This window comes from Chiloscyllium plagiosum, unplaced genomic scaffold, assembly GCF_037043375.1.
Source record: "Chiloscyllium plagiosum isolate Xiang-an unplaced genomic scaffold, Cpla_swu_hap1 HiC_scaffold_13, whole genome shotgun sequence".
NCBI lineage: Eukaryota > Metazoa > Chordata > Chondrichthyes > Orectolobiformes > Hemiscylliidae > Chiloscyllium > Chiloscyllium plagiosum.
The window spans coordinates 71,419,316-71,446,347 of NW_028270151.1; the positions used below are offsets into that span (position 1 = coordinate 71,419,316).

Genomic DNA, 27,032 nt, shown 5'->3' on the forward strand with positions numbered 1-27,032 from the left:
AGCGACCCAACCGGGGGGGAGGGGGAGAAAAGGAAGAGTTTCCCAATTTTTAAAAAAAAGATAAAGTCAATATCTCTTAAAGTATCAGACCTCAGGGAGTCAGATAAAGGCTACAATACTGGTACTTAAGCAAGGGTTTCAGATAACATTTATAAACTGCTCGGGCGACACTTACTTTTTATGATGCCATCTGAACTCCCTCGATTAAATTACACACAGTCTGGCCACTAGGTGTTCAACTATTTTATAAATACATCTAACAGACCCCCCCCCCACCACCACCAGGACAACATGCACTGTCGAGCAGTAAGAGACTTGGTCACGTGGATCCTGCTCACTGCCCTGTCTAACACTGTTTGATGCTGTGAGGCATCAGCTACACTTGTTTGTTTGTTGTCGCTGTAACTATATTGTGTAAATGGAGATAGCTCTCGGCGTGACACAGCGAAAGCGGATTTGATGGGACTGGGAGCGCGCGCGCTGGCAAGCAGAGCCATGCTCGAGGTGACACCACTTCAGAACACCCATCCCTGTAGACCAAACACACTTTTCAATGTCTCCAGGTAAGCAGATCGTCAGAGTAACTTCAATGCTGCCCATCCTGCTCAGCACGAAACTTATTTCTATACAATTTTGTGATAACAGCACCCCGATTACTCAGGATTCAACACAGCTCAAAGTATAACTAAGAGTGTTTACTTATACCTTTAGGAATCAGTAAACCTTTCTCCAGATACCCCTCTTCACTCTAAACGCTCTGATAGAAGCCCTATAGCTTCTAATTTCAATCTCATAATTACTTAAACACAAAACAAGCCGAGAGCAGTACATATAAATGTCATGCTACCGGGAGCTCTCTTTAACACATATTTTCACAAAAGGCTTTCATCATGGTTACAATAAGAACAATCAAAGCAGCACTGCTGCATCCAATTCATTTGAATAAATCAGTCTCCAAGACTCATTTTTTAAAAAATGATCATAAACGACAGTTTGCACAGAACATGTATACTCCACATACCCTTTAACTTTCAGTGATGTTCTTCTCGCTTAGCTGATGAAGGGACTACACAGTTTTATAAAAGAAAAAAGTCTTGAGACAGCTCCTGCTGTTTGCCTCGGGACTTTTACTTTCTTTTCTGGGTGAGGTGTCTGCAAAAAAAAAGGGAGGAACAGACTTCCACTGGCAAGCTCTGAGAGCCGACTACACAACCCTGCTGAAACTCTTTAACTTACTCCATTCTAACTGGGAGAGTCATAGGCAGGCAGGCAGATGCCGTAGAGGAGATTTCTCAGAGGAACTCAGGATTATGCTGGTGTTGGAGGGGGAACCTCTGAGGGAGTTAATGAGAGCCAATCAGAGTCTGGAAACTCTGGAGCGACACTGAGAGTACCACATGACTTGGCTGGAGATAGTGTACACACTAGGATTTAAAAACCAGTTCAGACTGATCTATTATAAACGTACTCTAAAAATGGCTTTCAGCAAATCAAACCAAAAGCAGCGTGCATGCTTGAAGTTTTTTTTTACTCTGAGTTTATGCGACATCTGTTTTCAGAAAGAATGCAAGTAACATCATGAAAAAATATTGAGTCAGGATCTGTTGAATAATTTGTAATTTTCCCTTTAAGTTTTTCTCACTCTTCGAGTTTACTAGGAGATGGGACAACTGCTGTTGATGAATACCTGTAACAACTATTCTTCAGCTCAAAGTCTAAATGGAAGGTGCTGATAGGCTGGTTAATCATGGGAAAGGGGTGGGGAGGGGGTGGGGAGGGGGTTCTCAATCCAGCCTCTGAACTGATGCCAACTTAGTGGGGGTCGCTGGTCACTGATTTGGAATTAAAATTATTGTCAATTGTATTTTTCATTAACTTAAATATTTTGGGGGGGATGCAGTCCTGAAATAAAACTAATGCAGGCTTGGATTTATACAGATAATGATCCTGACCACTGAGTGTTTCAAAGCTCTTTACATCCAGTGATGGACTATTGAACTTGGAATATATCAAATGTGGCAGCAAACCTCCACAAATAGCAATGTCATATAGCCTTACAATCTGATTTTTGTGATGTTGATTGAGTAAATGCCAACTAGGATAGCAAGGATAAAGCCAAAATTCACACAACACCAGATTATGGTCCAGCAGGTTTAATTGGAAGCACACTAGCTTTCGGACTATAACCTGATGAAAGAGCATCGCTCCGAAAGCTAGTGTGCTTCCAATTAAACCTGTTGGACTATAACCTGGTGTTGTGTGATTTTTAACTTTGTACACCCCAGTCCCAACACTAACATCTCCAAATCAAGGATAAAACTGATAGTGTCCAATTAGAGTCATAGAGGTGGACAGCACGGAAACTGGTCCAAATCATTCACGCCAACCAGATATCCCAAACTAATCTAGTCACATTTGCCAGCACTTGGCCCATATTCTTCTAAACTATTCCTACTTATATATCCGTCCAGATGCCTTTAAATGTTGTAATTGTAACAGCCTCCACTACTTCCTCTGGCAGCTCATTCCATACGTGCACCACCCTCTGCATGAAAAAATTGCCACTTACATCCCTTTTAAATGTTGCTCCTCTCAGCTTAAACCTATGTCCTCTGGTTCTTGACTCCCCATCCCAGGGAAAAGACCTTGTGTCTTTATCCATGCCCCTCATTATTTTATGAACCTCTATAAGGTCACCCCTCATCCTCTGATACCCCAGTCTATTCAGTCTCTCCCTAGAGCTCAAACTCTCCAAACATCAAACACCAAACACCATGGGTGGCACAGTTGTTAGCACTGTTGCCTCACAGTGCCAGAGACCCGGGTTCAATTCCCACCTCAGGAGACCCTCTGTGTGAAGTTTGCACATTCTCCCTGTGTCTGTGTGGGTTTCCTCCAGGTGCTCCGGTTTCCTCCCACAGTTCAAAAATGTGCAGGTTAGGTGAATTGGCCATGCTAAATTGCCCATAGTTTTAGATGAAGGGGAATAGGTCTGGGTGGATTACACTTCGGTGGGTTGGTGTGGACTTGTTGGGCCGAAGGGCCTGTTTCCACACTGTAAGTAATCTAATCTAATCATTGTAAATCTTTTATGAACCTTTTCAAGTTTCACAATATCCTTCCTATAGGAGGGAGACCAGAACTGCAAACAACATTCCAAAAGTGCCCTATCCAATGATCTGCACAACTGCAACATGACCTCCTAACTCCTATACTCAATGCTCTGACCAATATAGGAAAGCATACCAAACACCTTCTTCACTATCCTACCTACCTCCACATTCAAGGAGCTATGAACCAGCACTCCAAGGTCTCTTTGTTCAGCAACGCTCACCAGGACCTTACCTTTAAGTGTATAAGTTCTGCCCTGCTTTGACTTTCCAAAATGTAACACCTCGCATTTATCTAAATTGTTCTCCATTATAATGTGAATCTGTTTACTATTGATATCTGACTTTATTTGATTCCGTAAACCCAATGTGGACTCAGAACAAAAATGAACAAATTAGTAGAAGCTGCTGGAATCTAGAGCTGTAAGCATGGAACTGACATTTTAAAACAGTGTGAATAATTCTGCTGTGCGTACAAGTTGGTGTGTCACCGTTCACTGCTCAGAAATACTACATTTCATTTTCTCTTTTTGCTTTTAAAATAATACCATGAGATCATTTACATCCATTTGAGAAGGGAGCTTGGAGCCTTGATTTAAGATCTCAACTGAAAGATGGCACTTCCTCTAGCACAGAACATCCTCAGTATGACATCGAATATCAGTCTTGATTTTTGTTCTCACGTCCTGGAGTTGGGCTTAAACTGAGAGCCTTGTAATTCAGAGGTGACAGTGCTGTCAAGTGAGCCACGGCCAACATCTAAAAATATTCCTAGCCAAAACTTAGTACATTCAGCAAAGGTCAGAATCTCTGCCTGCAACTCTTTGGCTTTGATTGACTTAGTTTCAATAGCTGATCACTTCCTTGAATCAAACTCAATTGATACTGCCCTTCCACTCCCAACCATACTTCCTCTGCACCCTTGGAAAAAAGAACTTTTCCAATTCACCAACAATTGCACTTTCAAAATCCTAAATATCTTGCCATTGGCCCTCTGTTCATGACTACATCCATGCAAGTTATCAACCTGCTGAGCAATACCCTCAGCTCCACTTTTGATACCGTGGTCCCCGTGAACATCATTACTCTGTCATGTAGCCATTCCCCTCTGTTTGGTCCTCATCCCTATTCCCTTAACTCCAAGGGGCACAGATTTTACTGGATACTGCAAATAACTGGTTCAGCCATTCACTGCTTGATCTGCATGAACTGCATAAAGCATTATTGGGTCCTCTTCTCATGTGCTGAAATTGCTTACTGAACTCGGATAATATTGGAGTGTAAAGATGCCTCAACTTCTTTTATCTGCTGCCAACTCTCAGCTGAAACCCCTCAGCTGTCCTTTCGCTGCCCTTGCCTCCAACAATCAGGCAACTATAGATCAGTGAGCCTGACGTTGGTGGTGAGCACATTATTAGAGGGAATCCTGAAGGACAGGATGTACATGTATTTGGAAAGGCAAGGACTGATTAGGGATAGTCAACATGGCTTTGTGTGTGAGAAATCATGTCTCACAAACTTAACTGAGTTTTTTGAAGGAGTAACAAAGAGGATTGATGAGGGCAGAGCAGTAGATGTGATCCATATGGACTTCAGTAAGGCGTTCGATAAGGTTCCCCATGGGAGATTGATTAGCAAGGTTAGATCTCATGGAATACAGGGAAAACTAGCCATTTGGATACAGAACTGGCTTAAAGGTAGAAGACAGAGGGTGGTGGTGGAGGGTTGTTTTTCAGACTAGAGGCCTGTGACCAGTGGAGTGCCACAAGGATCAGTGCTGGGTCCATTACTTTTCATTATTTATATAAATGTTTTGGATGTGAGCGTAAGAGGTATAGTTAGTAAGTTTGCAGATAACGTGAAAATTGGAGGTGTAGTGCACAGTGAAGAAGGTTACCTCAGATTACAATGGGATCTAGATCAGATGGGCCAATGGGCTGAGAAGTGGCTAATGGAGTTTAATTTAGATAAATGCAAGGTGCTGCATTTTGGGAAAGCAAATCTTAGCAGGACTTATATACTTAATGGTAAGGTCCTACAGAGTGCTGCTGAACAAAGAGACCTTGGAGTGCAGGCTCATAACTCCTTGAAAGTGGATTTGCAGGTAGATAGGATAGTGAAGAAGGCGTTGATATGCATTCCTTTATTGGTCAGAGTATTGAGTCCAGGGTTGGGAGGTGATGTTGCGGCTGTACATGACCTTGGTTAGGCCACTGTTGGAATATTGCGTGCAATTCTAGTCTCCTTCCTATCGGAAAGATGTTATGAAACTAGAAAGGGCTCAGAAAAGATTTACAAGGATGTTGCCAGGGTTGGAGGATTTGAGCTATCGGGAGAGATTGAACAGGCTAGGGCTGTTTTCCCTGGAGCATCAAAGGCTGAGGGGTGACCTTACAGAGGTTTACAAAATTATGAGCAGCATGGATAGGAAAAATAGACAAAGTCTTTTCTCTGGGGTGGAGGATCCAGAACTAGAGGGCATAGGTTTAGGGTGAGAGGGGAAAGATATACAAAAGACTTAAGGGGCAACATTTTCACGCAGAGGGTGGTACGTGTATGGAATGAGCTGCCAGAGGAAGTGGTGGAGGCTGTTACAACTGCAGCATTTAAAAGGCATCTGGATGGGTATATGAATAGGAAGGATTTAGAGGGATACGGGCCGGATGTTGGCAGGTGGGACTAGATTGGGTTGGGATGTCTGGTCAGTATGGACAAGTTGGATCAACAGGTCTGTTTCTGTGCTGAACATTTCTATGACTCTGTGTGCTCGGAGCTCATCAATGTCTATGTTGTGAGAACAAACAGGCTGTTCAACAGACTCTCCAATTTCCCTCCCCTGCTTGTCTCATTCCATAAAGTAATTTATACCCCCCAACTCTGATTCAGAGCTAATTTAGATTGATATTTCCCTAATAACTTCTGCCTGCTGAGTTCAAGCCAGCCAATTCCAAAAACATGTAAAGTTTTGGGCTTCAAAGATTTACATAATCATCCCTTGGGTTCAAAACTGCCCAAGAGTGTCACCATCCTCCACGCACACTCTTTAATTTTAATAAACCTTAACTATGCTGTAAACATCATGGATATTTTAAAGATCTGGGATTTTTCTCTTCAGAAAATATACTTCCACATTTCAGAAAGCATCTTACGATATTAAGATCATTTCAGTTGCAATTAAAAACACTTAACCCAGACAATTGACTTCAGTTATTGTAATTGAGATGTACAGTACAGAAATCAACCATTCGGTCCAAATTGTTGATGCTGACCAGATATCCTAAATTAATTTAGACACATTTGCCAACACTTGGCTCATATCCCTTTAAAGCCTTCCTATTCATATCCCCATCCAGATGCCTTTTAAATGTTGTAAATATCCCAACTTCCACCACTTCCTCTGGCAGTCCATTTCATACACACACCACCCTTTGCTTGAAAAAAATGCCCCTTAGATCTCTTTTAAATCTTTCCCCCTCACTCTAAATCTATGCCATCTAGTTCTGGACTCCCAACCCAAAGAAAAGACCTTGTCTATATACTCTATCCATGCCCCTCATGATTTTATGAATCTATATAAGGTCACCCATTATCCTCTGATACTCCAGGGAAAACAGTCCCAGCTTATTCAGCTTCTCCCTATAGCTCAAACCCTCTAACACTGGCAACATTCTTGTAAATCTTTTCTGAACCCTTTCAAGTTTCACAACATCCTTCCTGTAAGAGGGAGACCGGAATTGCAAACAATATTCCAATTTTGAACAGAAACTCTCAGACAAATCACTTTTCACAAGTAACTTTGTACTAAAACTATTAAAAGATCAAATCTAACAGAATCCAGTTTGATCTTGATTTGGAGATGCCGGTGTTGGACTAGGGGTGTACAAAGTTAAAAATCACACAACACCAGGTTATAGTCCAACAGGTTTAATTGGAAGCACTAGCTTTTGGAGCACCGCTCCTTCATCAGGTGGTTGTGGGCTGCTCCTTCATTTGGCAGTGGTTATCCACAACCACCTGATGAAGGAGTAGTGCTCCGAAAGCTAGTGCTTTCAATTAAACCTGTTTGATTTTGTTTATAAATATTCAAGAATGTCTAAGAACATCAAGGAATAGCTAAGAATAGAATACCTATCAATATTTAGAGTTTTACCTTCAAGTCCCAAGCAAGTGTGATACCTTCTCTGTTGGGAGAAAATTTCTTCTGTGAAGTAATATCTAAGAGTTTCTAATACATCCCAATTTCAGCAAAAGGATCTTATTTTTGTAGTAATTTGATTTCTTCTGAGCAAAGATGGGTGTCAATGCTCTATATGGGTTTCTCCCAATTTGAAGTGGTGTTGTATCTATTAACATTGTACCAATTTCATTGTGTGAAGATTCCTGATTGTGTGAAGATTCAGACTACCACCTGATGAAGGAGCATCACTCCGAAAGCTAGTGTGCTTCCAATTAAACCTGTTGGACTATAACCTGGTGTTGTGTGATTTTTAACTTTGTACACCCCAGTCCAACACCGGCATCTCCAAATCATTCCTGATGAAGTTGTGAACTATTACCTAGTCAATTTATTTGTGATGTTTCATACACCTTTCACCTCTCCCTTATTTTTTTAAGCTTAAAAGAATCCTTTGTTAAAAGTTTGCCAATAAATTTGTTTTACTTTTGTAAAAGGATCTTCCTTTCATCTCTACCTTACTCTTTCAAGCTTAGAGTAATCATCATTAAATGATTATCAGTAAAGCATTTTAATTTCTCTCTCTCTTTGAGTTTTGTTTTAGCCTGTTTTCTAATGGAATTCTTGTGATAAGGATCTTTGCCATTCTTAAAATTTGATGGTCTCAGTATTTTATCTGTAATTAACATTTTACTTTTATGCCTGGGTGTGAGGTTGCCAAGTGTCTCTCTAGGCCTTTGTTAGCGATTAAATTATTGCTTGCTATGGAGCACTATTTTAACTCATAGAATGTGTTTATGCTTATTATGTTTATTTATTCTAATTGGTTATGCTTTTTCTCACTCAAATCTATGTTCCTAACCAGATATCATTAAATCTCCACTCTTTACCAGAACTGAACTTGCATATTTCTTGAGTTCCTCCCCTGTTACCCATCATACCTTCTTCAAGTCCTACGCTGCCTCTCCCAGGCATGAACGTAGTCACAGAGGAGAGAGAAATCAGTTTAGTTTTCGAATGCCCACACCAAATCACCTATTTCACAAATTAAACAATTAGTAAATTACTTTTTGTAAACACATTTCCTGTCGTGGGACAATCTAGAACAAGGGGTCATCGTTTTAGGATAACAGATAGCAGATTTAAAATAGCGACGTAGAAATTACTTTTCTCAAGGGATTGTGAATATGTGGAATTCCCAGCCAGAGTATCATGGTTGTCAAGACATTGAGTAAATTTTAAGGAGGAGATAGACATTAGTCAGTCATGGGTTAATGGATTATGGAGCGCGTGCACAAAAGTGGAGCTGAGACCAGCCATGATTGTATTGAATTGTGGAGCAGGCTTGAGGGGCTGAATGGCTACTCGTGCTACTAGTGCTTATATTCTTATGTATAAATACTGCCCAGAAGTGTGTCATAGCTTGTGTAAATAGTTTGCTTTTAAAATGAAAAAGAGCTGAGTTTCATTTACCCTTTATCATTTTTTTGATGATCAGATCAGCCATGTCTTCATTGAATGGCTGGAGCAGTCTCAAATAGGCTGAATGATCAATCTCTGCTCCTACATCTTATGGTCTCAATCCAACCCATTAATTTGACCTAAGGTCAGACAGAAGAGTGTTCCTCAGTTGCAGTTGATTCCCAAATGTATCATGACCGGTTCCTGGGTGAAGTTCCCCAATTTGTGATGATGCTGAAAATGAAAAAGAGCTGAGTTTCATTTACCCTTAAACATTTTTTTGATGATCAGATCAGCCATGTCTTCATTGAATGGCTGGAGCAGTCTCAAATAGGCTGAATGATCAATCTCTGCTCCTACATCTTATGGTCTCAATCCAACCCATTAATTTGACCTAAGGTCAGACAGAAGAGTGTTCCTCAGTTGCAGTTGATTCCCAAATGTATCATGACCGGTTCCTGGGTGAAGTTCCCCAATTTGTGATGATGCTAGGTGAGAAGAGATGCACAGGCTCTCTTTCTCTAACCAACTGCCTCCCTCTGTTGGCTTATCAAAGTTACCTTAAAATAAAGGATCCCTTCTTTTGCGGATACTTTTCCGAATTCTAATGTATATAAGTTTCCAAACGAATCAATGTAACAAGGCTTTCTTGAGTTAAAACAGAGTGAGTTTATTGCTTACTAAAACATGAATAAAAATTAAAGATAACACATATGCAAATATTAGAAATGAGAAGGGATTAAACAAAATACTTTAAAAGAAGTTCAAATCAGTCATTATGGAGTAGATGGTAAAACTTTGTGGCCATTAAGTAGGATAATTCCAGTAGCATTGACTTTTGCAGCTAAGCAGTCATTTTGGAGATTCTGTGGTCTTTACATCTTAAATTTTAGAAGAATCCCTACAGTGTGGAAACAGGCCTTTGGCCTAGCAAGTCCACACCGACCTTCCAAAGAGTAACCCACCCAGATCCATTCGCTTATTTTCCCTGGCTAATGCACCTAACACTACTAGCAATTTAGCATGGCCAACCCACCCTGACCTGCACATCTTTGGATTGTGGAAGGCAACCGGAGCACCCAGAGGAAACCAAGTGAGAAAAGTTGTCCAGTTTCCTCTTCAACTGTAGCTTTTGATGGGTGACGTGCTTCCAGCAATCAGAGAGAGAGAGAGAGAGAAAGGTTGTACATTCTTTTCCATTTTGCAAAACATATACAGGGAGTTTGTAGGTCTCCTTCAGCTGTAACCTTCACAACACTCTAACCTAGTAGGCTGGCACACACAGAGACCACTGGTGCATACGAATTTTAACCCCTGCTCTTGTGAATTGCTGGCAAGAGGAAACAGACAAGTCTGAAAACTAGACTGCTTTCTGTTCCAACACTGCCTAGGGATGAAACTGACACAAGGTGGCTCAGGTTTTTACATTGTACCCCTCCTGTAAAAGTGCCTCTTTGAAATTGCCTGACACTTTTCCAGATCCAACACTCCATGATCTCTCTCGACATGGGTGACAAGCACACAGGAATTTAAGAGACAGTCACTGAATTACATTCTTAGCCATCTCTGCCTCATATGCTTTTTTAGCCAAAGCAACCTATTTTACTTAACTATTTGATATGTCTGTATGTAATTCAAGGGCTCTGGTCCATTGTCATAACAATACAACACTCATTATTGCATTTAAGTTATCATGTCATCCCATGAGCGTACAATGGGGCCCTTTTGTGTAAGGCTTCTTACAAGATGCAACAGTAACTTTTCCTGTTAACTGGAAACCAAGATGCATTCTCAATTTAGTGATAACAGACAAAATTTACCATCATATTGTTAGAGAGAGCTGTTGCTATCTGTGTTGCCAGGTTCATGCTTCCAGCAATCAGAGAGAGAGAAAGAGAGAGAAAGGCTGTACATTCTTTTCCATTTTACAAAAAGCATACAGGGAGTTTCTAGGTCTCCTTCAGCTGTAACCTTCACAACACTCTAGCCTAGTAGCACTAGAACAGTAGACTAGCATAACAACACTAGAACATAAGGCTAGCACACAGGTTCAGGCTCTGGAGTGGCAGCGAGATCTCTTCATTACTCAATCTCCTAGAATTGATAACAGTATCATGGCATATACTTTGTTCCACAATGAAACCGAAAGCACGAGAACTGTGCTTTCTCAACACAACACTTGCAACTTGTATTCACATGGCCCTTCAAGTAAAATGGTTTAGGGTGTTTTACAGGAACATTATCAATATTTGATTCTGAGTCATACAGTGTTATATTGTGAGAGGAGATATAAAACTTAATCAAACAAGTGGCTTTTCAGCGGCAGTTAAAGGAAGAGAATGAAAGGTAAAGAGGTTTAGGGAAGTAATTCCAGAATTTAGGATCAAGAGACTGAACTGTGACTGCCTATTTTGTGGTGCAATTAAAATCGGGGATGCACAAGTTCCAGAAATGAAGCTGAGTAAATATCATGGAACGTTGCTCAGCAGAAGGAGGTTATCTGGATCAGGAGGGGTGAAGTCATGGAGGATTTGAAAACAAGGATTAAAGTTTCAAACTGAGGCATGGCTAGAATACCAGCCAATGTATGTCAGCAGACACATTGATCTGCACAATGAACTTTCTGCAAGTTAGAATGCAATTAGTAGACTTTTGAAAGAGCTTGAGATTGCAGAGGGTGGAAAATGGCAGACCAGCATGGAAACTGCTGGTATTGTGAAATCTAGAGATCAACAGATCAGCTGAGACAGGTTGAAGTCAGGTATTGGTTCAAAGCTGGAAATAAGCTGTCTTAGTGATTGTGTAGATGAAAGACTTAACAACAATTGAGGTTTGTTAAATATGTCATTTTACTTGCATGATACTGTAATCTTTAGCTGTAATTTTTGTGTACCATGGTCCTACTACACAACCATCTGAAGAAAGAGTGGCGCTCCAAAAGCTAGTGCTTCCAAATAAACCCTGTTGAACTATAACCTGGTGTTATGTGATTTGTGCCTTTCATTGTGTGGAAGCTCAGTTCAGGGTCAAATATGGCATTGAGTTGCAAACAGCCTGGGTTAGCCTCAGAACTTGCCACAGTGAGGTTTGGAGTCAGTGTTCGTGGCAGGGATCAAAGGCTTCAGTCTTACCAATATTTACTTGAAGTATGTGACATTACAGTTTGTCAAGTTAGTGCTAGATCTTAGTGGTGTAATAGGATAGCAGGTCTTGCTGCCTTTGTGTATAGAGGTACAACATATCTTAATCATCTATTGGAATGAGATATACTAAATGCTGTCTGCAGATGCAGATACACAGAAGTCATTGGGTAGGCACACACCAATGCTTATGCAGACTAGAATTCTCCATTGATTTTTCTTTCCAATGATCTCAAATAGGGAATTCCTATTGATGGCAGTATGTTGCTAGAACAAAATATATTTTTCATAACAACTGAGCAAACAAAATGAAGAAAAAATGAATAAGGTATGGTTGAATTATGTTTACATTACTGTCAGTATTTACTTTCCCTTAGCTTATTTTTACTCACTGGCCTTGAATGCCCATTTCTCCTGGATACAATTAGCAATGGAGGTCCTGCATACTGGAATATTGGGAAATAGTGTTCAAGGCATCTTTGTTCTCAGTTTAACATATGAATGGGCAACATGTTTGTTTGCGATAAGTCCATCTTACATATTTCACAATTACTTATGAAACATTAAGGAGACGTTCACCCTAACAAATCTTTCTCTTTCAATTTTCTGATCATGATTACACAATCTATGAGCGCTATCATTTCTTCCTACAATCAGGATGTTCAAGCTGATGGGTTTCATTTCCAATGAAGCTTCTTTTTTTTCAAAATTTGTGCAAATGTGCGAGTATACAGATTTAGTATCCTCACCACTAACACTGATTAAGCATAGAAATATGTTCTGGTCATTGCCTGATGATTAGACAACTTTGATTTAAAATTAAGACTTTGCAATTCCTGTATAATTTGATGAGGATACATGGTGCTGAAATAAATCATAAAAATAGGCTTGGATGTGGTTAAAGTAATTGGCTATTTTGTTACAAGTTTGTCTACAATCACACATTTGACATTGACAGTTTGGAGTGGATAGAAATCTGAAACAGATGTGTTTAACAGACACTCACTATCTTGGACACAAACATTATACATTTCCCTTATGTCGATTAAAGAATAAAAACTGATGTAGTTAGATTTTACACTTGTCAGCTGGGTGTATATCTGTGTGTAAGATTGGCTGCTCATTGGAAATATAATGGAAATGAAAATCTTTTTTATAGTAGGTGTCCAGTTTTACACCTGTTGGTGAATTATTAATGTATCTGCATTCCTGTCTACCCCATAAATAGATGAACTTTGAAACAATGGCAATTAAAAAATACTCAAAAATGTATCATATTTCCACCTTGGGTAAATATTTTTCCAGAATTATTCAACTATTTATTTTATTTGCTTGTTGTGCTTTGAGACTTGACAACTATTATTAACTAGATTGATAAGGAGAGTTGCTGGAAACAATTGAATGTCTTTTGTTCATGTGTATAAGTGACAAATGCAACATTTTGAATTGAGTAATTTTACAATTCAGTAATGACTTTAGGTATTGCGAAGATACTGTATCTTGTGCAATTTCAAAAGATTTTCCTTTAAGATACCACAGTGAGACTGGATGCATTGTTCAATGAAACAGATGCTTATTTTAATGACTGCAACTACATCTCACAATGGAGAAGCACTCCAGATATCAGGGTCACATGCTCCCCTACAAAGAGGGACAGGAAATTGAAGAGAGACTCCTTTTAAGCTACTCTTAATTATTATGCATGTATTTAAAGTGCATATATTTAATACAGGAAGGCGAAAGTGAGGCCATGTCTTTCACACAGACAGTAGTAGACACCTGGAACATGCAGTCAGGGGTGGTGGTGGAGGCAAATGTGATTGGGGCAAAAAAGGGGCTTTTAGTTGACTACATGTATAAGCAAGGAAGAGAGGGATATGGACCAAGGGTAGGTAGAAGGGATTAGTTTAATTTGGCATCATGTTTGGCACAATATTGTGGGTCGAAGAGTCTGTTCCTATCCTGTACTGTTCTATATTCTATTAATAATTATTAATTATTACTGATAGCTAGCAGAGGTCAAGGGGCATGCAAGTTAAGTGAAGCTTTACAAATAATTTTTTCACTTGTTACCTGAATAGAATTGAATATTATACTACATTAAGAATCAGAGACCAGCAGTGAAATGGTCACTCCCATCACCAGTGGAATATAGATAGCATGATTCAATGACTATGAATGAGCTACAGGGTTCAACACTACATTCTTTGACCTTATCCTAGGATTTGCATGTCCGAATGCCTATCTTACTCACTTGAGTTACTTGCGAATGCAATGTGATGGCTGATACAAGTGCTGAAAAGTGAGAGAGTACAGGCTCAAGAAGCCACTCCATTGACACACCAGCCATAAGGGTGCTGACAATAAAGGACACAGGAAATAAATGTGAAATGTTCACCATCATGACAAAGACCTGTAGCATTTTTGATCCTGGGGAGAGGGAGGTGTAAGCATAGGGGCACATCCGAAGACAGAGGAAGAAACATGGGAGCAAGGGAAGATGGCTGCCATGATATGTGGTGTGGGGAGTTGTGAGTGTGAGAGTAGAAAAACATAAAGAAAAACAGAAAATCCTAGTACAAACACATGTGCATAAAGAATGGATTCACAGGCTTCCCGAAGGCTTAGAAGATAAATACACCATGCAATGTGGTATTAATTCTCACAGGCTAACAACTCTCAGATTTGATCCTCATGTCTTAAATTAAGCTGTGCAAAGATTTGAATGCAAATGCCTTTTCCATTTGCTTGCTATTATAAGGAGTCACTACTTCTGTTGAAATAGCAGATAACGGGGGAAATTGCTTCGGAATGTAATAAGTTTGAATATTAATATACACATAGCAGAAGTTCAAGGACTTTTAATCTGCACTGAATTATCAAGAAAAACACCAGCCTACATTACTGCTCCCCCTAAGCAGCTCTCTGATCGACAACAGAGGCAGCTGGAAAAATGCATTGACCTAAAAGGCATTAATGCCAACAAGTTTATTTTCCTCTTTAAAAATTGGTTTTGCAGCATCAGGAAGATGGAACAAAGATCCAAAGTGTGCACTTAAATATATTAAAACTATTGTGTTTATTTAAAAATATCTGATTTGAAACTGCATGTGAAACATGTAATTATAATTTATCTGAGCTGGCCAAGCTCCAGTATAGCAAACAGCCCAGAGGATTAGGAAAATATTATCTTCCCACCACCAACTTGCCTTCATTTTCTTCCAGATTTGTGAACTGAAACTGTATCCATGACTGAGATGTCTGGTTACGACTCAGTTCCCTATCTCCTCTCTTTGTTTCATCTAAAAATCAAGATGTCCTGTAAGGTCACGGTGCATAATGATTTCACCATGCATTCACTGCTACAGCCTGGATAAATAACAAAACTTAGGGCAGAGTCGTATAAGGTCCTGAATGACACGGAGTATGACGGGAAATCTGGGAGAACTGAATAAGAAGTCTAATGAGACCTATCTTGATGTCACATTTTCCAGAAAGAAGTGATGAATGAGATGCCTATTTGCAGGGATTAATGCTCATTATCACCCTCACCAGTATCAATTCTTGCCTTAATGTACAGATTCCAGTTCTATCAGGGGCTGCTTAGAAACGATGTCAAGAAATCCCAACATGAGAGCTGGAGTGGGTACTTGATGATGCCAGCTCATGACTGCTCCTCTGGACTACCATCTTGGACACTGACACCAGCATCTCAGGGTACACTGTACACACCCCATATCCATGGGTCTTGACATCTGACACAAAGGCATGGCTATCAGCTGGCATCAGCTGAGTGAGTGAATGTGTTGGTGGATGGCCATCTGCTCCGTGAGTCTCACATCTGCAACATGTGCCACCAACTGATGCACCAGGCATACCATGTGTGTTTCAAGCAAATTGTCATGGGTCAAGGGAGATACTTTTCAATGAAGGGGTCTTGGCTCAGTTGGTCAAGGACAGACTCCATTACCAGTGCAAGGGCTTGGGCACTGTCCGGTACCTGCCCTGCCTCTTTCTGCCCTTTGTTCTATCTTCTCCTGTGATGAGACAAAGGGAGGGATTGAGTACAGTGGAAGTTGGTGCCACAGCTGTTAGGGCTGGTTGGGGTGGGGGAAAGGTGGTGAGGTGATCCAGTTGTGGTGGTTACGCTGCACAGAGCCCATGCAGTGATAGGAGTCAGGAGGATTGTGCAGCTGGGAGCAAGTAAGGAAGATGCTTCATGCAATAGTGAGAGTGATAGAGCATGAACCTTGGGAGGAGGTGGGTGCTGTAGCAGAGAAAGAGTGATTGTGAGGTAGCAGAGAGAAGGTGGTGGCACTTACCCCGGCCAAGCAGAGAAGATAATTGGCCTTCTTTCGAAACTGCTGGGCATTCCTTCACAAGACTGAGGCTTCATTGATCAGGTTGCAAGCCAGGACCAGACTGGCATGGCCTCCACTAGGTATTCCAGGTCCCTGTCTGCAAAGCAGTGCACCAAATACCCTTTTGCTGTTATGTCTGAGGCTGAGGTCACAAACTATATAGGGCAGCTCCGAACTGCTCGAGGCTGTCTGGGACACATCAGCCTTTTAAAGACGACAATATCACCAGTGTGACAGTCTAATCCAAGCCTTTCCACAGTGGCAAGTTCTTCTGGCTATGCCAAGTGTAAGAATCAGGCGAGCATTGGATGAGAGAAATGTCAGAGCGACATGGCAGATGAGGTGAAAATAAAGCTCCAAAATAGGGCAAGATTCAGCCCATACAGCCCATTCATATTGATAGGACCGGGCAAGAAGTGGCCATTGCATGTTTTAGTAACTTCCACTATGACTACGTCAGGCCAACCTTGAATGGGAAACTCCAAGACCAATTTCTCAAGTGGTTACAAAAATTATCAAAGAGAGGTATGTAACATTTGCTGTCTGAGTCATAAAGCACAGAAATATCTTCACATCCACTTGCCAGTCAGCCCTTTACTTGCCCTTTACAATGTTTGTAGTTATTTTATTGCGTTTAAAGTCAACAGTATATAATGTTTTTATTTACCTTTCATTTAATTAACTATCAACTTGTCTTGAACTTTTTTCTAGTTGGAAGATGAAAAACAGACCCAAATTAGATGTTGAAGATGATTAAATGAGTTGATAAGGAAAATAGAGCCATAAATTGTTTCCTTTGCTGGGGGAGCCTAAAACAGGGCTGTAATCTCAAAACTAGAGATAATTCTTTCAGAGGCAATGTCACATTATCACACACAATGGCAATTTCCCTCAGGAAGGTGTTGACGTTAGCTCAAATAAAAATGTAAAAAAAAATTGATTTTTTTTTGTCAAGCAAGGGAATCAAGGTGGGTGGATGGAGTTAAGATACAGAGCTACCATGATCTAATTGAATGCTGGAACAGCTTTGAGGTGATGAATGGGCTACCACTATTCCTGTTGTCCTTTCCTTCATCTCACATACTTTGGACCATATTCAATCAAATCTTGAAAGGTTGAAAGATGCAGTCCCAGCAACTGATCCTCTGAAAGCATTCATTGTGATAAATAGAAATCTCAGCTCTGATTTCCTGCCACTGTCTGTGAGGAAGAAGTGAGGGGTCTCTCTAGATTAATATGGCCAAGGTAGTAAAAATACTTGAAGATCAATCTCATTTGCTCTTGCAATAGCACTCCAGAATACTCCCTCATTAAAAAAAACCCTTCTTTATATCTGTTTCTGGTGACAAAGATTTCATTGGCTTATTATTTCACAGCACAGAGGATTTCTATAAGTAATGTTGTTGCCATGGAGACTCTATTGTAGCAAAATAATTTTTTTCCATGTTTTCATTTTATTTTTTGTGTGAGCACGCTTCCTGCTACTCTGAGCTTTCTCTTGATTGATATGGAATATACAGAGAAATATGTCATCTATTTAATCTATAGAAAATTGTTTGATGCACAGTCATATTTTTTGATACATCTTTTTCTCTTTTGACTTCAGGGGTAGGAGTTGGCATGATCTTCTTATTCAGTGCCCAGTTAAGGTGCCATGCCAAATCCAGGCAGCAAGTATGTCATGAGAATTGAAGCTATTTCCCGAGCTGCTGAGAGTTCCATTCCTGAACACTGTGGAGACAGCCCTGTGATTTGAGAGTCCTGGCATGACATAGCAGCATTGGGGAAAATACTTTAATCTGTGAAATTGATGAAATAGAGGTTTCTTTGACGGTATGGGATTCCAATGTGGTAAATCTTTGACTGTATCATTACAAGATCCAGTGGTGAAATGTTCCTTTTAAGGACTTGGACAGAATTCACCAGCAATTAATTTAAAGGTCAAGGGAGAAATGTATTCCATGAAGTGGATTCATAAATCTACTAAGAAAGAATACAATTTTTCACGTTCTGCAAATAGAAACAAAGAGAAAATCATCCTTTTATATTTTCATTGTAGAAATGATGTCAAATAACCATTGAGTGTAAAAGTTGGCATATGATGTTGATGTTGTACAGGATTATGTTGAGACCACTTTTGGAGTAATGTGTACAATTCTGGTCACTCTGTTATAGGAAGGATACTCTTAAATTGGAGAGAGTTCAGAAAAGATTTACCAGGATATCGCCAGGATTTGAGGGTTTGAGTTACAAGGAAAGGCTAGAACTTTTTCCACTGGAGTGTAGGAGGTTGGGGTGACCTTACAGAGATTTATAAAATCATGAGGAGCACAGATAAGGTGAATAGCAAAGGTCTTTTCCCTTGGGTAGGGGAGTTTAAAATTGGGGGCATAGTTTTAAGGTGAAAGGAGAAACATTTAAAAGGGACCTGACAGGCAACTTTTTTTATTGAGGATGGTCCATGTTTGGAATAAACTGCCAGAGAAGAATTGGATTAGATTACTTACAATATGGAAACAGGCCCCCACCAAACCTAGAAAGAGCAACTTTCTGCCACATCCACCCATGACTAATGTACCTAACATGATGGGCAATTTAGCATGGTCAATTCACCTAACCTGCACATCTTTGGATTGTGGGAAGAAACCCACACAGACACAAAGAGAACATACAAATGCCACACAGACAGTCACCTAAGATGGGAATTGAACCCAGGTCCCTGGCACTGTGAGGCAGCAGTGCTAACCACTGAGCCACCATGTCATCCTGACATTTAAATTACATTTAGATAGCACATGAATAGGAACAGTTTAGAGATGGCCAAACACAGGTAAATGGCACTGGTTTAATATGGGAAACTTGGTTGGCATGGATGAGTTGGAATGAAGGGTCTGTTTGCATGCTGTATGACTCTATAATTTGGCTACTGACCAATTTTAAACCCTTGAGTTAGTCAGTTCTTTTTTATGCACAGATTCTTTTTAGCCTATAGTTCAATTGTAGCCCTTTTAATTACATGGAAAATACTGCAAATGCCAGAGGTCTGAAAATGAAACGCACAATTCTGGAAAAACGGAATAGGTCAATGAGCATCTGTGGAGGGCATGTCTGACGTACTGCGTGTGTCTAGGCTATGAAGAGAGAGACTGACAAATCTGCTGCTTGTTTCCAGCTTTTTTTCCTCAACTAGCCCTTTGAGGCAGCCCGAGGCAATGCTATTTGTAGCTGCTGCTCATTAGGCAGGAAATGCGCTATGCATTTAGATTGGCTTATTTGAGTTATTGACTCTTCAATGTTGTAGAGTGAGCATCATTTAATAGTAGCCTGTGGTGAGCTGGACACCTGATAGAATTGCTTTTCAAATACTACAACACTAACCTATGCAGAGGGAAGTTTATCATTTACTTATTGAAAACAAAAGGTTATTTTGTATCTGTGCCTGTTTTACTTCTTCGACTTAAAAAAAATCTACCAAACTAATAACATGTATTGCCACACAAAAAAAAATCCCTTGGTCTTATATTGCTGAATGTATGCACTACCAGAAAAGAAAAGCTTTCAAGGTTAAAAATGAATTTGCGCAAGGAAAACCTACAAAGTAAAAGTGATTACTTATTGATAATGCTTGAATTGCTATGTCAAGTTATATTTCCAGTAGCAGTCACTGATTTATTCATATAAGGCAACACAAGAACAATAAGAGTAATCTAGCTCAGTGATGTTTGTTGAGAGCTCAATTTCAGATCAGGATACAGGGAGAAAATGCATTGCTTTTGTCCAAACTAATACTGTGGGATATTTTATACATTTTTAATCAACCCATTCAGACATGTTATGACACACCTCTGAACAAACAAGACTTGCATTTGGATTGAGAGGGCAGACATAGCCACATATGAATTAAGAAGCAGAAGTGGACTATTCCATGCTTTGAGCTTGCTCTGTCATTCAATAAGATCATGCGGATCTACTTGTGTTTCTAATTCCCAACTCCTGATAACCTTTGATTTCCTTGCAAAGCAATCATCTACCAACTGCTGCCTTAAAAGTATACATCCTTCAGATAGAGTGTTAAAAAGTCACACAATCTTCTGAGAGAAAAGAAAATCAACATTTCTGTCCTAAAACGGTAATCTATAATTTTAAAACGTTGCCCCTGGTTCTGGACTCACCCACCAGAACAACAGCATTTCCTTGTTCATCTTGTCAAGACTGTTCAGGACTTATATAATTCAATCAGATTACCCGTTGCTTTTCTAAACTTCAGTGGGAAAAAAACAAATCTTTCCAGTTTTATCTTAATAAAACTAACTCATTCCAGGTATCATTCTTATAAATGTCCTCTGAATCTTTTTCAACACATTTACATCCTTCCTAAAATGAGGAGACCAACATTGCACACAGTATTCAAGATGCAGTCTCACCAATTACCTGTATAACTGAAGAAGCACATCTTTACTTTTATGTTTAATTTATATTGTAATGCAGATTGCATAAAGATAAGCTTCTTAATTACTTTCTGCTTCTGCCTACTAACCTTTTATGATTCATGCATGAGACAACCTGGATCCCTCTGCATTCTTATACAAAAGTAGGCTCCTCCAATCAGTGCTGCACTCCCCCACTGATGCATTGAAATGTCAGCCCAGATTTAATACACTGGTGTGGATCTTGATCTTAACACACTCTGAATCAGAGATGAGAGTGCTACCACAAAGTTACAGTTGACATATGAAGTTAAAAATCACACAACATCAGGTTACAGTTCAACAGATTTTTTTTTGGAAGCACTAGCTTTCGGAGTGCTGCTCCTTCATCAGGTGGTTGTGGAGTATAAGATTGTAAGACACAGAATTTATAGCAAAAGTTTACAGTGTGATGCAACTGAAATTATACATTGAAAAAGACCTGGATTGTTTGTTAAGTCTCTCATCTTTTAGAATGACTATGTTGGTTTCAGTTCTTTCATGCACATATCCCAAATCTTTTTTAAGATTACATTTTCAAGTGAACTTTAACAATAGGCCCTGGATCAGTGGTGCTGGAAGAGCACAGCAATTCAAGCAGCATCCGACGAGCAGCAAAATCGACGTTTCGGGCAAAAGCCTTTCATCAGGAATAAAGGCAGAGAGCCTGAAGCGTGGAGAGATAAGCTAGAGGAGGGTGGGGGAGGGGAGAGAGTAGCATAGAGTACAATAGGTCAGTGGGGGAGGAGATGAAGGTGATAGGTCAGGGAGGAGAGGGTGGAGTGGATAGGTGGAAAAGAAGCTAGGCAGGTCGGACAAGTCCGGACAAGTCAAGGGGACAGTGCGGAGCTGGAAGTTTGAAACTAGGATGAGGTGGGGGAAGGGGAAATGAGGAAGCTGTTGAAGTCCACATTGATGCCCTGGGGTTGAAGTGTTCCGAGGCGGAAGATGAGGCGTTCTATGGTGGAACTGGTCCTCCTGGGAGCAGATACGGCGGAGGAATTGGGAATACGGGATGGCATTTTTGCAAGAGATTGGGTGGGAAGAGGTGTAATCCAGGTAGCTGTGGGAGTCAGTGGGTTTGTAAAAAATGTCAGTGTCAAGTTGGTCGTCACTAATGGAGATGGAGAGGTCCAGGAAGGGGAGGGAGGTGTCAGAGATGGTCCAGGTAAATTTAAGGTCAGGGTGGAATGTGTTGGTGAAGTTGATGAATTGCTCAACCTCCTCGTGGGAGCACGAGTGGCGCCAATGCAGTCATCAATGTAGCGGTGGAAGAGGTGGGGAGTGGTGCCAGTATAATTACGGAAGATCAACTGTTCTACGTAGCCAACAAAGAGACAGGCATAGCTGGGGCCCATACGTGTGCCCATGGCTACCCCTTTGGTCTGGAGGAAGTGGGAGGATTCAAAGGAGAAATTGTTAAGGGTGAGGACCAGTTCGGCCAAACGAATTAGAGTGTCGGTGGAAGGGTACTTTTGGGGATGTCTGGAGAGGAAAAAATGGAGGGCTTGGAGGCCCTGCTCATGGCGGATGGAGGTGTAGAGGGATTGGATATCCATGGTGAAGATGAGGCGTTGGGGGCCGGGGAAACGGAAGTCTTGGAGGAGGAGGGCGTGGGTGGTGTCTCGAACGTATGTGGGGAGTTCCTGGACTAGGGGGGATAGGACAGTGTCGAGGTAGGTAGAGATGAGTTCAGTGGGGCAGGAGCATGCTGAGACAATGGGTCGGCCAGGGTGGTCAGGCTTGTGGATCTTGGGAAGGAGGTAGAACCGGGCAGTACGGGGTTCCTGGACTATGAGGTTGGAAGCTGTGGGTGGGAGATCGTACGCCGTCTGCCTCACATAGGGCCGCTCACACCTTCAATGCATTATCTGAGCTGACATGGCACCTAATGTTAAAGTTCACTTGAGAATATAACATTTAAAAAATGTTCTGGGAATTACATATGAAAGAACTGAAACCAACATGGTCATTCTAAAAGATGAGAGACTTAACAAACAATTCAGGTCTTTTTCAATATGCTATTTCAGTAGTTAAAAATCACACAACACAAGGTTATAGTCCAACAGGTTTAATTGGAAGCACACTAGCTTTCGGAGCGTCACTCCTTCATCAGGTGATAGGAGTGGCGCTCCGAAAGCTAGCGTGCTTCCAATTAAACCTGTTGGACTATAACCTGGTGTTGTGTGATTTTTAACTTTGTATACCCCAGTCCAACACCGGCATCTCCAAACCATTTCAGTAAAGTTTTGTTCTAAATTCTGTGTCTTATGATCTTATACTCCACAACCACCTGATGAAGGAGCAGTGCTCTGAAAGCCAGTGCTTTCATATAAACCTGTTGCACTATAACCTGGTGTTGTGTGATTTTTAATTTTGTACACCCCAGTCCCACTCCAGCATCTCCAAATCTTGACCTATGATGTATTTTCACTCACACTTTAAAACAATTGTGGGCCATACCTTTGTACCCTACTGGCGGGGAAGAGAAATGTGTAAATGAATTGAAGCATCAGTGGGGGAGGGAATGAACATTTGTGGATGTGTTTTACCCACACCCTCCACCAACTCAAAGACTTCAACCTCGGTGAGACCTTTATCTAGGTTAGAACCAGGAGCAGAATCTGGTAAGCACATCACTAACATGTCTCTACAGCTGGTTGAGGAGGAAACACCCCAACTTGCTGGCACTTAGAGGACTGCTGGAGACCAGGCACCTGCTCAGGGCCAGGCAGCGTATCATGTCACGGTGCCAAACATTAATTACTTATTTGCAAATGCACAGAGAGGCAGAGGAATAACAGGCAGGTCTGCCTCAGGCGTTCAATAAACTTGACCAAACATTGGAGGAGCCCATCGATATGATGAATACTTTGTTTGCTCCTCATCTGGGCAGACCATTGTGGAAAGCCAGATCTAGCAGAATATTGTTTGGCTGTCCCAGCATCAATGGGGGGGGGTAAGAGAGGGAACAAGAAATGTCAATATTATTCCAGGTGCCCCTTCTGCTCAAATACAGCATGTGGTGCCAGCAAGCTCCCAGACTGAGGTGGAACCACGTCCAAGTCCTCCAGACTGTGATTCCCAACCCTGCAGAAGTTGTAGTCAAGGAGAAAGGGTCTACATCTGGAAAAGACACTGTCAGCAATTCTCAGAACTCATGGCAGAAATGACTCCACGCAGATACTCCAGGTTAGCCGCAGGGCAGACTGCCTCCTCTTTAGCTGCAAATCCCAAAACTGAACTTGGACTTCATGGGAGGGCAAGGAAGAAAAGAAAGCCATTGCAGATCCATTGGCTGATGGATTGCTAATTTAGCTGTAGATATCATGTCAGTGTTAAGCAGCCTCTTCATACATCTCAAGGTTGATAGAAATTGTGTTGGTAAATCATTACTCATCTCTGACAAGCATCGCAGATTACAGCAGATGTCAGGAATCCTTCAACCCTTGCATTCATGAGTGCAGATAAGGTGTTGTATTCTTTAATGAGGAGAGCACTGAGACCACAGTTAATGCGAGTGTCTTGTGACGGGGCCTAGCCGCAATTCACACTCCACACTTGTGGTCATCTTGTGTGTGTCATGATGTAATCATTCATAGTGCACACATCTCTGGAGGGAAGAATTTATTTGTTTTGCAAGGGCGTGTGCACATTCCTTCAAAGATGGGCGATGTCTAATGCCCCATTTACATCCAAACCCTACCTTGTAATACATTGTTCTGGTGGAAAAAGATGCTGAAAGTAACCTCTTTCTGAATGTCAATGCTGTGGCGTAATATACTGACGTTGTCATTGCCCGTTCAGCAGTGTATGTGAATTCATAAATGCTGAGGACTGAACAACAATTGGAAGGTCATAAGGGTCTGCCTCAAGATGCCTCAAACTGATAATAATCCATAGGAGAATTCACTTGGATTTAGTAACGTAAATGAAACCTTAAGAGTTAACTTTCCTCAGCACCATTCGATATTATCTTGTCTGAATGATAGTTTGGGAAAATGTAGCAGTCAACAGAACATACAATGTTTTCATTCTTGGAGATGGGAACAGCAGTTGATATAAAGTATTCAAGCAGTTTTATTGGAAACTTAAACTTAAATGTCCTCATCTTCATCCTCGGAAGACTGCTGCCATTTTCAGCATCCATAACACCTATTCTTTGCTTGTTCCAGCTGAGCACAGCATAGAATGCCAGGGCTATGTGGCATAATCTAGCTGCAGCGTACAGTAAAGCCCCACTGCAGGATTTCAGGCATCGGAACCTCAGCTTGAGGAGCCCGTTGGTCTGTTTCATGATGACTCTAGTGGAAGAATAGGTTGAATTACATCTCATTCTTCAAGGGTGGCTTGGGACATTAAATGCCAGTGATGCCATGAGTGAATAAAAAAAAACACCCTGCATTAATTCTTGGGTTCTGTAAGGCTGTCTTCAACTACGTCTCTCTGTAGACATTCATTTATAACATGTGGACCTTAGAATGAGGCAGGAATTTGAGAGCTATCAGGAATATAGGCTTCATTGTGGCTCTCAAGATACCTGAAGAGAACCTCCAAGGTGTGGCAGTGATGATCACAGATGAGTTGCACAATAACTGAGTGGAACACGTTTTCTGTTAATAAATTCTGTAGCATTGTAATATGGAGCTTTCAAAGAGACATGGGTACAGTCTGTAGTGCTCTGTACCCAGGGGAAACCAGCTACAGAGGAGAATCTCACAGCTTGGGAATGTTCGACTGACCTTATCATGGATTAATAAATTTTCTTCAGCATGCCAAGTCCTGCAGGCAGCATGGCACCATTCCATTGTGGTGCTACAGAGTCAGTACCTGCAGCAAGCTTCAGACATCTAAGATGACAAAAAAAACCATACAAAGTAGGAACAGAAGTTGGCTACTTGGCCCCTCGAGCCTGCTCTGCCAATCAGTAAGATCATGGCAGGACCAACATTCCTCACGCCCACTTTTCTGCCCTTCCCCATAACCCTTGTTTCCTGACTGGCCAAGAATCTATCTACCTCAGCTTTAAACATAAATAAGAACTCTATCCCCCACCGGGTCTCCGTGACAAGGAGTTACAAGGCTCTCAACCCTCTGAGAGAAGAGATTCTTCCTCATTTCAGTCATAAATTGGTGGAAGAAGTCACAGGAAGAACAGTAGACTCTGCATGTCCTCATCCTTGTCTGTATCCTAAGGGACTTTCTGCTGTAGCTTCTCCCAATAGAGGATGTGCTGCTATGGCTGGAAATTCCTTTTGGCTTACAATCCCAGCTAATGTTACTAATGGACAAATCATATCCCAAACTGAAATCTGGCTGGAGATATTAATTTTTTGGTTGATTTATATTCAGCCATGTGGTCTTTCACTGAAACACAAACACACAATATTTCAGATTTGCCTCCAACAACAAAACAGAAGCTTTTTGTACAAAAGAAACAAAGAGAAAAATGGAACCAACCAAGCTGTTTACATCTAACACAAATTGAAAGATTCCAAAACACACAATCTCATCTGTCCCAACTTCACTATTTTACAGTGTTAGCATTAAATAAGGTCTGAAGGGGTGAGAGAACAAGAGCAGGGATCTAATGAAACAAAATAACAGGTCATGGATATATTAATTACGGGTAAATTGGCTGAGTATTTGTGGTATAAGTGTTGGGAGCTGGTAATTATTGATCTGTGAGTTTTATGGAGTGTTATTACCTGAAATAAAACTCCCAACAGAAGTGTGGACTTGGACTCTATTTAAATACAGTTGTCTCCTGGTGTATAACATACGTTTCTCAAGTATAAAAGAAAGTAGCAGTAGTATGTTCTGATGAAATTATTATAGCTTACTATGGATTTGCTTACAGTTAACGTACTCCTTATTTTGTAGGATTTATAATTCTGTGAGGTAAAATGCAATCACTTGAGGTGAGCAATGTGAAGTGGAATTGCACCATATGGAATAGCAGATCACTTGGTTCAAAGTGCTATCCACAATATGGTAACTGATCCCTACAATTTCCACGGCCTTTGAAGAAAGAGAGGAACAAATTGAGCCAGAATTTCCAATCCTGCTCACGCCTCAAGTTAACTGTGCTGTAAAATATAAATGTGCAGGGTTGAGGGCACGATCAGTTTGCGAAACTGTCTTATTTTCGAAGTTCATTCCAACACACAAAATGCACGATTGCCCATGAAAAATAGCCTTTTTTATGAGAAGTATAGTGACAACCAATGGTTTTGAAATCACATGGGAAAGGGAAATCAAAAATAAAGTTCTTTGATGACACTCAGCGTGACATGCGTTCTTTTAATTTATTACAGAAT

The 27,032-nt window shown here is 40.8% G+C and overlaps 1 long non-coding RNA gene across 3 annotated transcripts in view; it reads left to right on the forward strand.

Moving 5' to 3' along the window:
- The first annotated feature begins 358 nt into the window (after positions 1-358).
- Positions 359-27,032, forward strand: part of LOC122555794 (uncharacterized) — a 104,373-nt gene continuing 77,699 nt past the window's right edge. For all 3 annotated transcript variants that reach the window (XR_015759214.1, XR_015759213.1, XR_006313367.2), the window contains exon 1: positions 359-563. This is a non-coding gene — a long non-coding RNA (uncharacterized LOC122555794). The remainder of the gene's footprint in view (positions 564-27,032) is intronic.